The following is a 10,874-nucleotide window of genomic DNA, read 5'->3' as shown; positions in this document are numbered from 1 at the left end:
GCTTGCCTTTTTTAAAAAAAACAAAACACTAAAAAGCCCCAAATGTCATAACATTTCCTCATAGGGAGTAGTTCCATCCCTCCAATAATTTTGGTTGCCCTTTGCTGAACCTTCTCCAGCTCCGCAATACCCTTTTTGAGGTGATGGGGTCAGGACTCTACAGAGTATGCCAAGTGAAGTCTCGCTATAAATGTATAAAATAGCACTGTGGTACTGGCAACTTTACACTCTGCTCCTTGAGCTGACCATGTGGTGTAGTGGTTAGAGTGTTGGACTAGGCCCTGGGGGATCAGGATTCAAATCCCTGCTTGGCCATGAACCTTACTGGGTGACCTTGGGCCAGTCACTGACTGACAACCTAACCTACTACACAGGGTTAGTGTGAGGATAAAATCAGAAGAACAACGTTCGTACAGCACCTTGAGCTCCATGGAGGGAAGGTGAGATATAAATGGAAAACTCCACTAGGACCCCAACGTCCCATGCCTGGCCAGTCACCACCAGCTGAGACCCCCATATCTGCATCTGTGGGGATGGAACTTTTCATTTGCTTACATCGAATCACAGTTGCTATTTTATTGCCTGTTCACCCAGTTTGGAGAGATCCTTCTGGCGCTCCTTGCAATCCCGTCGTGTTGTTACCCCCCTGAACAATTCGGTCTCTCAAAACGTGGCTGCGTCCCTGCTTGGCTCTAACGCCAGGTAACGAATGAACAAATTAAAAAACGCAGGCCCCCATACTGTTCCTGGGGGGCGGAGGGGAGTCGCCGGCTCCCTCCATCGGGAGAACTACCCATTCAGTCCTCTGTGCCCGTAACCCGCTTAGCCTCCGCGCTGCAGAAGAGTCCTGCGGGACGCGAAAGCTTGCTCCTTCTGCAGGACACGCTGCAATTTCAGGCAACCCCCAAGAGCGCCCTGGGCCTCCGCCGCCTTCCTGTTGGCAGCGCCAGGCGCGGACGTGGAGAGGCGGAGGCTGCCACTGCCTCTTGCCGAGCCGCCCGCCGGGGCTGCCGCGCATGCGCACCGAGTCTAGCCGAGCTTCCTCTCTCGCAGGCGCCGTAACGACGGCTTCGTGGTGAGCCCGCTCTAGCGCCTGCGCACTGGGAGCGCCTGGGCTGCTACAGCCGCGCCTGCGCACCACAGCTGAAGGTGTTGGCGGCGGCGGGGGCTATTTCATCTTCTAGTCGCGCCCCCTCCGCGTGCGCGCATCCAGCGCCCAAACACGCCCCGGCCGCCGCCGCCCCTCCCCCCTCCTTCCTGCATGCGTGGGCCGCTGGGGGCGGGGTTTCCGGGAGCGTCGGGCCTGACACGGCGGCGAGGATGGCTCTGAGGGGGCGCCGGTAGCGGCGGCGGCAGCAGGTGAGGCGGGGGGAGAGGGGGTCGGTCAGTAAGCCCGCGCGCGCCCCCCCTCTCGGGGAGACATTGGTATCGCCCGGCCAGGCGCGCGCGCGGGTGGCCCTGTGGGAGGGGGCGCGGGGGGCGCGAACCACCGGGCGCCTCAGCGGGGGGGTGGGGTGAGGCGCAGGCGCAGAATGGAGCCAGGCGTTGGGCGAGTCAGCCGGGGAGGGGCGTGTGCGGGGCGGCTCCGGGTCTCGCCGGGATCGCGGCGGCGGCGGCGGCCCCCCTTTGGAAGAGGCGGGAGGCGCTGCGGAGAGGAGAGGGCCGGAGGTCCCTGCCCCACGGGGAGGGCGCTTCTTTGCCGCCGGCCTCCTGCTGCCCGCGGGCTGGTGGAAATTGCAGTCCGGAACACGTGGAGGGCGCCAGGTTGGCGAAGGCTGCCCAGCGACTCGGGCTTGTCGCGGGTCGCGCTCGCGCGCGTCGCTGCTGCGAGGAATTCCCGCTGGCTCCGCGTGAAGGGCCGGGCCAGGAATCCCTCTCGCCGGAGCCGAAAGCGGAAATGTGGGTCCCCCCCGCTGGTTCCTCAAGTGCTGGGAAGCCTCCCGGGGCTGCAGGTCGGAGGCGATCAAGAAAGGCCAGCGGAGCGGGCATGCCGCTCTCCATCCCCGAAGGAGTTGTCTCTGTGTGCAGGACGGTTGGCGCCTCGCTTAGCTGCAGTTGGGGCTTGGGGTGAGGGGGGCATATGGGGAGGCAGGAACTGGCTTTGAAATGGTGCTGTAAGGAGTTGTTACCTGAATTGGTGCTCTAAGATTTTTTTAGATGGGGGGTCTGCTCCGGCAGCAGAATGCTTGGCTTGAAGTAGGGGATGGGAATCCTGCTGTTGTTTACTTCCTTATTATTAATAACAATACTTGCTTCATTCAGGGCAGAACTGTATGTGGAGACTGCAATCCCGTTTGTTCCTCCCAACAACCTCGCACTGTGAGGTCAGTTAGTTTGAGGCAGAGTGGCTGACCTGAGGCCATCTAGTGAGCTGCACCAGGCGCTTGCAGTGCTCACTCTTCCCAAATGCACAATATGCATACAGGGCTCTGAACCAAATGCTGGGGGTCAAGCCGTGTGGCAAAAAAGGTGACATTCTCCACCTCCCCCTGCTTGTAGCCAGCCCTTGTTGGAATGGAACAATAGGCTAGGCAGATTCTCCTGCTTACATCCGGGAAGGTAGCAGCAATCTACTGTGTGAGAAAGTGGAGGAATGAGTCTGTGTGTGTGTGTTGTGGGAATTCTGCCCAGTGCTTTTTTAAGCACCTGTATGATGCTAGGAGTTGTACAGCAGAGTACTCAGGGCTGGTTCTTGCCCGAAGCTATGTGTTGGGTTGGCCTGGTGGGAAATCTGCATTTTGGAGCTGTAATTTAGTACCACGGTGCGAGGTGAGGGTTTGCTTTGAAAGTGGTTGGCTTTTGAGAACATTTCTCCCTAGGAATAAAAAAATGCATAGGGCCACTGTCGCTGGCTTTTAGCTACTGGGTTAACTTCTCTTCCAGGGGTCTTGTTTTGGGGCCTACTCTGACACATGCAAACATTCATGCTGCCCTTTTCATTCTGTTTTTTTCGTCTGTTGGCCTCTGAATGTTGTTGACCCTGGGCCACAGAGCAGTTATGACTCAAGTTGGTTCCCTTCTGGTGCGCCGGTTGCATTTGAACAGACAGAGCGAGAGAGAGAAGTGATCTGTTCCTGGTATCTAGACACTATACTGACTTTACGTGTGTTCTTGTAGGACAGTCCTGAGTAACTGGAACCTTTCTCTGTAAGATATGCAGTGACAATAGAGCCTCAAACCTTAGAGGAGTTTTGACAGGGATGTGCGAATTCTGCCAATTTCAGACTGGGTGCCTGCTGGCCTTCCGGCGGGGGGGGGGAGGGAGCGACGACATGGAGGCAATTAACAGCCCCCTGACTGAAGGCCACATTCTGAACTAGCTTTGCTAGCAACATGTGAATGGCGTACTCTGCTTTGACTTGCTGGGACTTTGCCCATTGCATAGAGAAGACAGCAGCTTGTCTGCCTCACGGACATCACTCACGTGGCCAGCGTAAACTCCAACCTCCAAAAAATTGTGAGTGGGTGAGTCACTGCTGGGACCTCTGCTCTTGATCAGAGCACATTTTTGCACTCAGGCAGGCAACAGGCTTCCCACACTGTTCTCAAGCTCCCTGTTTCTGTAAGGCTAACAGTGACACCTGAGCTTCAGGTGTTCTGAGGCTTGTGTGTGTAACTCTGTGTGCTGGCCTCTGTATACAGAACCACCTGCCTTCTGCTCCTGGGCCTTCAGTCTCTTCACCTGGATCTCTCAGTTGCAGGGTTTGCATGAAGGAGAAGAGTGTTGTTATAAAGGCCCTAGCAGGCCCCTAAAAATAACTTGGAATTGCTGTTTGACATTTAGGAAATGGGCCGGCTGGCAGGCGGGTTTGTTGCTGTGGGACAGTGTGCTCACTTCCTCCTTCATGGCTGCTGCCCTTGGAATTTCCATGGGATGTAGCAACAGCTAGACTTGGAATTCCACTCTGGGAAAGAAAGATCTTGAAGAGAGGAGCATCCATTTCAGGGGCCTTCCTTGGAAAACAAATGGGGAAGGGGAGGGAGAGAAAACAGATTCCATAGTGGAAATGCAGTGACTTTCCTTTCTGTAAAAATCTGTTGCAAAGAATCTGAGTAAGTTTGAAGGAGAGTAAAGAAAATCTGTATTAGTCAGACATAGAATTTAGGAAAAGAGAAGATTTCACAGGTGCTTTGGACATCCCCTTCCATTTCCCCCAAACACACTCACCAGTTGCTGTGTGTGTGTTCCTCCAGGCTGTGTGGTTCAAGCCCCTTATGGGTCAGCAAGGGGGGGGGAAGACTTCCCAGGGGAATGAGAAGACAAACGTGGGGAGAGGAAGGGCTAACCTGCTCCCACTGGAACCACCTGATGGATTTGAGGACATCGCTTTACCCATTTGTTGGTGTCCAAGATTGGATGTTAGGCCATCACTCGCCTTTCCCTCTAGCTCTTTGCCTTGAGACCTCCTTGGAGCCTCTTAAGCCTGGCAACTCTTTTTGTAAGCTTCTGCCTTTCGGGTAAGATAGAGGTCCAGAGTTCTTGTGGCCTGGAAATAAATCTGCTCCATTTTAAGCCTTGAGCCAGTCTGAGTGTGCCAAGAATACAAAAGCAAAAGAATGGAAAGCATTTTTTCTCTGAAAGGCCCAAATGCTAAGTGGTGGATTAACGGGTTTTGGTTTTGGTTTTTTGGCTCCTTGTAACCCCTCTCTGTTTGTCAAGCGCTTTCTCCACTCATTTGTGCAGTGCACAAGTTTGGTTTTTAACAACATGTGACTGTGTGAAAAGCACAACTTCCTTTCTTAAACAGCTTTCTGTTCCCTCAGTAGTTTGAACAGCATTTAATGTCTAAAAATGGGGGTGGCCTGGGTACATAGGAGGGGGCTCCGTGGTGAAGGCAGGGCACTCTTGCTGTACTTGGAGAAGCAGCCCTGACTTGGCTCTCAGCACATCCTGTGGCTGAATCTTCTCCTGAATCTTCCATTATGGCCTCGCTCCGCATCCTTGTGAAAGGGCCAAAAGATCTGCATAGCAAGAAGGAAGAAATGAGTGGTTACTCTTCTGTCATCTGCACGACAGTTGCCTATCTCCTGTGCTTTAAAGACAGGAGGTCCTTAGACAGGCTGGATAGTCCCACGCCGTTTTTTGGAGAAGCCCCTCCGCAGAACTCTATAGGCTGCTCTTGCCTTCTCTTGTCTGGCTTTCCCAGAGATCGTGCTGCTGTTTCCCTGGCCTTGTGAGCAGTGTGTGGCCTACCTGCAAAGGGCCAAAACAGACCCTATTTCACAGATGGAGCTGCAGCAATGTCTTGAGCTCCAGTTCATAAACACTTTGCACAGCATGAGATGGAACTCTGTGGGGTCCTGCAAAGAAGGGCATGTGTGACCTGATACTGTTCCAGCACCTCACATCAACTCCTGAGTGGCATTATTAGGCCTCAGAAAGTTGAGCCATGGGTTGAATTGGGCCATGCAGCTTGTTCCATCTGCAGCACCAGCCTGTGGGTCCACATAAGAACATAAGAACACAAGAACAGCCTGCTGGATCAGGCCAGTGGCCCATCTAGTCCAGCATCCTGTTCTCACAGTGGCCAACCAGGTGCCTGGGGGAAGCCCGCAAGCACGACCCAAGTGCAAGAACACTCTCCCCTCCTGAGGCTTCCGGCAACTGGTTTTCAGAAGCATGCTGCCTCTGACTAGGGTGGCAGAGCACAGCCATCATGGCTAGTAGCCATTGATAGCCCTGTCCTCCATGAATTTGTCTAATCTTCTTTTAAAGCCATCCAAGCTGGTGGCCATTACTGCATCTTGTGGGAGCAAATTCCATAGTTTAACTATGCGCTGAGTAAAGAAGGACTTCCTTTTGTCTGTCCTGAATCTTCCAACATTCAGCTTCTTTGAATGTCCACGAGTTCTAGTATTATGAGAGAGGGAGAAGAACTTTTCTCTATCCACTTTCTCAATGCCATGCATAATTTTATACACTTCTATCATGTCTCCTCTGACCCGCCTTTTCTCTAAACTAAAAAGCCCCAAATGCTGCAACCTTTCCTCATAAGGGAGTCGCTCCATCCCCTTGATCATTCTGGTTGCCCTCTTCTGAACCTTTTCCAACTCTATAATATCCTTTTTGAGATGAGGCGACCAGAACTGTACACAGTATTCCAAATGCGGCCGCACCATAGATTTATACAACGGCATTATGATATCGGCTGTTTTATTTTCAATACCTTTCCTAATTATTGCTAGCATGGAATTTGCCTTTTTCACAGCTGCCGCACACTGGGTCGACATTTTCATCGTGCTGTCCACTACAACCCCGAGGTCTCTCTCCTGGTCGAGACCCCATGAGCGTATATGTGAAATTAAGATTTTTTGCTCCAATATGCATAATTTTACACTTGTTTATATTGAATTGCATTTGCCATTTTTCCGCCCATTCACTCAGTTTGGAGAGGTCTTTTTGGAGCTCTTCGCAATCCCTTTTTGTTTTAACAACCCTGAACAATTTAGTGTCGTCAGCAAACTTGGCCACTTCACTGCTCACTCCTAATTCTAGGTCATTAATGAACAAGTTGAAAAGTACAGGTCCCAATACCGATCCTTGAGGGACTCCACTTTCTACAGCCCTCCATTGGGAGAACTGTCCGTTTATTCCTACTCTCTGCTTTCTGCTTCTTAACCAATTCCTTATCCACAAGAGGACCTCTCCTCTTATTCCATGACTGCTAAGCTTCCTCAGAAGCCTTTGGTGAGGTACCTTGTCAAACGCTTTTTGAAAGTCTAAGTACACTATGTCCACTGGATCACCTCTATCTATATGCTTGTTGACACTCTCAAAGAATTCTAATAGGTTACTGAGACAGGACTTTCCCTTGCAGAAGCCATGCTGGCTCTGCTTCAGCAAGGCTTGTTCTTCTATGTGCTTAGTTAATCTAGCTTTAATAATACTTTCTACCAGTTTTCCAGGGACAGAAGTTAAGCTAACTGGCCTGTAATTTCCAGGATCCCCTCTGGATCCCTTTTTGAAGATTGGCGTTACATTTGCCACTTTCCAGTCCTCAGGCACGGAGGAGGACCCGAGGGACAAGTTACATATTTTAGTTAGCAGATCAGCAATTTCACCTTTGAGTTCTTTGAGAACTCTCGGGTGGATGCCATCCGGGCCCGGTGATTTGTCAGTTTTTATATTGTCCATTAAGCTTAGAACTTCCTCTCTCGTTACCACTATTTGTCTTAGTTCCTCAGAATCCCTTCCTGCAAATGTTAGTTCAGGTTCAGGGATCTGCCCTATATCTTCCACTGTGAAGACAGATGCAAAGAATTCATTTAGCTTCTCTGCAATCTCCTTATCGTTCTTTAGGACACCTTTGACTCCCTTATCATCCAAGGGTCCAATTGTCTCCCTAGATGGTCTCCTGCTTTGAATGTATTTATAGAATTTTTTGTTGTTGGTTTTTATGTTCTTAGCAATGTGCTCCTCAAATTCTTTTTTAGCATCCCTTATTGTCTTCTTGCATTTCTTTTGCCAGAGTTTGTGTTCTTTTTTATTTTCTTCATTTGGACAAGACTTCCATTTTCTGAAGGAAGACTTTTTGCCTCTAAGAGCTTCCTTGACTTTGCTCGTTAACCATGCTGGCATCTTCTTGGCCCTGGCGGTACCTTTTCTGATCTGCGGTATGCACTCCAGCTGAGCTTCTAATATAGTGTTTTTAAACAACTTCCAAGCATTTTCGAGTGATGTGACCCTCTGGACTTTGTTTTTCAGCTTTCTTTTTACCAATCCCCTCATTTTTGTGAAGTTTCCTCTTTTGAAGTCAAATGTGACCGTGTTGGATTTTCTTGGCAATTGGCCATTTACATGTATGTTTAATTTAATAGCACTGTGGTCACTGCTCCCAATCGGTTCAACAACACTTACATCTCGCACCAGGTCCCGGTCCCCACTGAGGATTAAGTCCAGGGTTGCCATCCCTCTGGTCAGTTCCATGACCAACTAGTCTAGGGAATAGTCATTTAGAATATCTAGAAACTTTGCTTCTTTGTCATGACTGGAACACATATGCAGCCAGTCTCTGTCACAGCTGTCTCTGGGCCTCCCTGCATCCCTTTCTCTTTTCTGGCAATCTCTGGGAATGATGAGGTTTGGAGCAGAGAATGTTGTGGTTGTTTTGCAGGAGGTAGAGCCCTCTTTCTGGGCCTCTCCCCTCTTCCGACTCTCATTAAGACCCCAATTCTCTTGGCGTGATTTATGGTTAGCATGCATCAGGCCTCCCTTGTTGGCACATCCCTTATGGGGCGGCACTGGGAAAAACTCACAGACAGATTCAGTTTTTGTTTCACTTTGAACATCTGGTTCCACAAACTGCCAGTTGTTGTGGAGGGGAGGACTGAGCTGTCCCCAAGCTTGGGTGGTACTGGCTGAGTGGGAGTAAGGCTGAGCTGGCGGAGGTGTGGGGATGGGCGCAGGTCCCTCAATCTAGCCATGTCCATTCGGTTCAGAGCATGATTCTGGGGGCCTGCAGTAGTTCTGGTGTGGGGGACCACCTCCAGGTTTTGGGGCTGATTGAGCCCCTCCCCCTTGTCTGAGCGCCAAGCAGTGCAGCCCTTCTCTGTGTTTGTTCCCCCTTCTCAGCCACAAGGTCTCCTCCCCTCCTGTTCCACAGGGTCACATCCTGGAGTGCATAAACAACTTTGGCGCTTGCAGTGGCTGAGTCACACATGCTCGGCAAGTCAACAAGTCTCCCCCCTCCCCCCCCATGCGGGGTGAGCGTGCTGCTCTTGCGTGTTCAGCCAGGGTAACCACCGGGAGAGAAGTCGGGACTGAGCTGCTCAATTTGTGGCTTGGGATGGGGACCCAGCCCTGTGGCCTGTGCCGTAGAAACAGGTGTACAAAATGGGGGAGGGGTGCCAGTGTCCTAAGAGAGGCTGAGGCAGTGGGGGTCCTGTTCCAGGCAAGACCAAGGACTCTCCACCAGGAGTACTGCCCAAGTGGGTGTGGGCAGGGCTTCCCTCTGGTAACTAGGAGAGTCGCAAGGTTATGTGTGTGCCTATTGTTTTTCAATCTTCTTACTCTGGTTTTGAGGATTTTGGAAGCACTGCCCCTTGATCGTGCACTAGGGCAGGAGGTTCCAGCTCCTTGTCACTAAACCACTGTCGGAGAGTCGGGGTCTTCAAGCCCTTTAGCCTCCCCACGCCACTGTGCCCTGCCCAGGCCCTTCCTCTCCCAATTTCCATTTAAATGTAATCAGCCGCTGCACCATCTATATAGACATATTGAGGGGGGGGACTGCAGCTACCTGGAACATTGCCCTCTCCCATCCTGCCTGTCCTCCCTCCCTTCTGGTGCCATTGCGGAGCCTGATCTTCCCTGCCACAGGGTCTTCTCTGCTTCCATTGACCACCTAGAGGGGCCAGCCCAGCAAGAGCATTGCAAGCCCCAAGTTCTATGCCTGGACCCTTCAGCTGGAAGGATCTCAGCTGACCGAACCAGGAAGAACCCTTTCCTGAAGACCTGGGTCAGAGCAGAAAAGCAGGTGAAGCTCAGAATATTGGCCTGACTCAGTGCTGCTTTTATGCCTTTCAGCCTATCTCAGAGGGGAAACATTTGAAAATTCTGCACATGAGCATCAGTTGCTTTTAGGAGCAGAAGGTGCTGGGGCCATTTTATCTGAGAGCTGTTAATATTTCAGTCTCACTGCATCTTGCTATAGTCAAGGAAGCCGGCCACATTTAACAACAGCAGCCCCAACAGCTATGCTTTTCATTTTTAAAACTTATATTTGTTAATTTTAAATCCTGTATTTGTTAATTTGGGGAACCTGGGAGGAAGGGTGGGATATAAATCAAATAATAAATAAATAAATTTCATCTGGTGCTCTTTGATTAGAGGAGGGAAGCATCACTGTGGCCCCCTGACCTGGCTGCCCTCTCTGTTCAAGTGAGTTTTGAGTTTACAGCCCAGTCTCCATATCTCGTTTTCCATCTGCCTTCTCAGCCGAAAGATTCCCCAGTGCAGTGACCCCAGCCACTGGGCTTTGATAGCTGTCACTATGGTATCATAGTGACATGTTTTTAACCCTTTTTAAAAAGATGTTTTTAAATCTTTTTAAAAAAATGTTTTTAACGTTTTGTTTAATGTATTTTAAGGTCTTTTTATGATGTTTTAAAGTGTTTTTAGCGTTTCTGTTTGCCGCCCTGGGCTCCTGCTGGGAGGAAGGGCAGGATATAAATCAAATAATAATAAATAAATAAATCACCCTGTTCAGTTGAAAAGACTTACGGGGGTGCAGGGAGTATGCAAAATAAAGGAGGGCTTACACAGGCAATGTTAAGTGGTGGTTCTCTGACGGTGACACAGATGGTCTCCATGTGGACCTCTGAGGCCAGGGGTCCCTTCCCCACTTGCAGGGTCCCTCTGCATTTTTAAATGGTCTTCCTGTTTCTTTCCCATCTCCTCCCCAGCAATTTGGAGCTGTCCCACATTGGGCATTGGCAAGGATGGGCTTCTGGCTTGTTGCGGCCCTTTTGAAGGTAGCTTAGTCCCCCACTACTGCCACTGCCCCCCTTTTTTCTGACAGTTTACGTTTTTGTTGGGGAGCAAAGCAGGGTGGAGTGCTGAGGTGTGTGGGCTGACTCTTCTTGCTGAGCCTTGTAGAGCTCTGCCCTTTTGCCCAAATCTCTCTCGGCCTCCAGAAGTGGAGAGAATGTTTCTGGCTCTGGCTTTCCACTGGGACGAGGCTTTTGCCCTCTTATGTACATGACTCCAAAGCCCTGTCGCAACCCCACTGTTGGCTGTTGTCAGTCTTGGCCGTGGTGGCAATAGAAAATGCCGCCAGGTCTTTGCACAAATGTCTTCCTGGCTGGGGCTGGAGTGGCTTTCGCTTCTTAACCTGCCCCCCTCACCACACAAGCAGCAAGGAAAAAAACCCACACCA

The 10,874-nt window shown here is 50.9% G+C and overlaps 1 protein-coding gene across 3 annotated transcripts in view; it reads left to right on the top strand.

The window, feature by feature from the left end:
- Positions 1-1,109: 1,109 nt before the first annotated feature.
- The window catches only part of AKT2 (AKT serine/threonine kinase 2), a 29,799-nt gene continuing 20,034 nt past the window's right edge, over positions 1,110-10,874 (top strand). The window contains exon 1 of one of the 3 annotated variants that reach the window (XM_061597856.1): positions 1,110-1,359. The gene's annotated coding sequence lies outside the window, so the exon portion shown is untranslated. The other 2 variants (XM_061597859.1, XM_061597857.1) reach the window with 2 other exon arrangements.

Source organism: Rhineura floridana, chromosome 15 (genome assembly GCF_030035675.1).
Source record: "Rhineura floridana isolate rRhiFlo1 chromosome 15, rRhiFlo1.hap2, whole genome shotgun sequence".
Taxonomy (NCBI): domain Eukaryota; kingdom Metazoa; phylum Chordata; class Lepidosauria; order Squamata; family Rhineuridae; genus Rhineura; species Rhineura floridana.
Note: the sequence above shows the minus strand (reverse complement) of the source record. Positions and strands in the feature narration are given on the sequence as shown.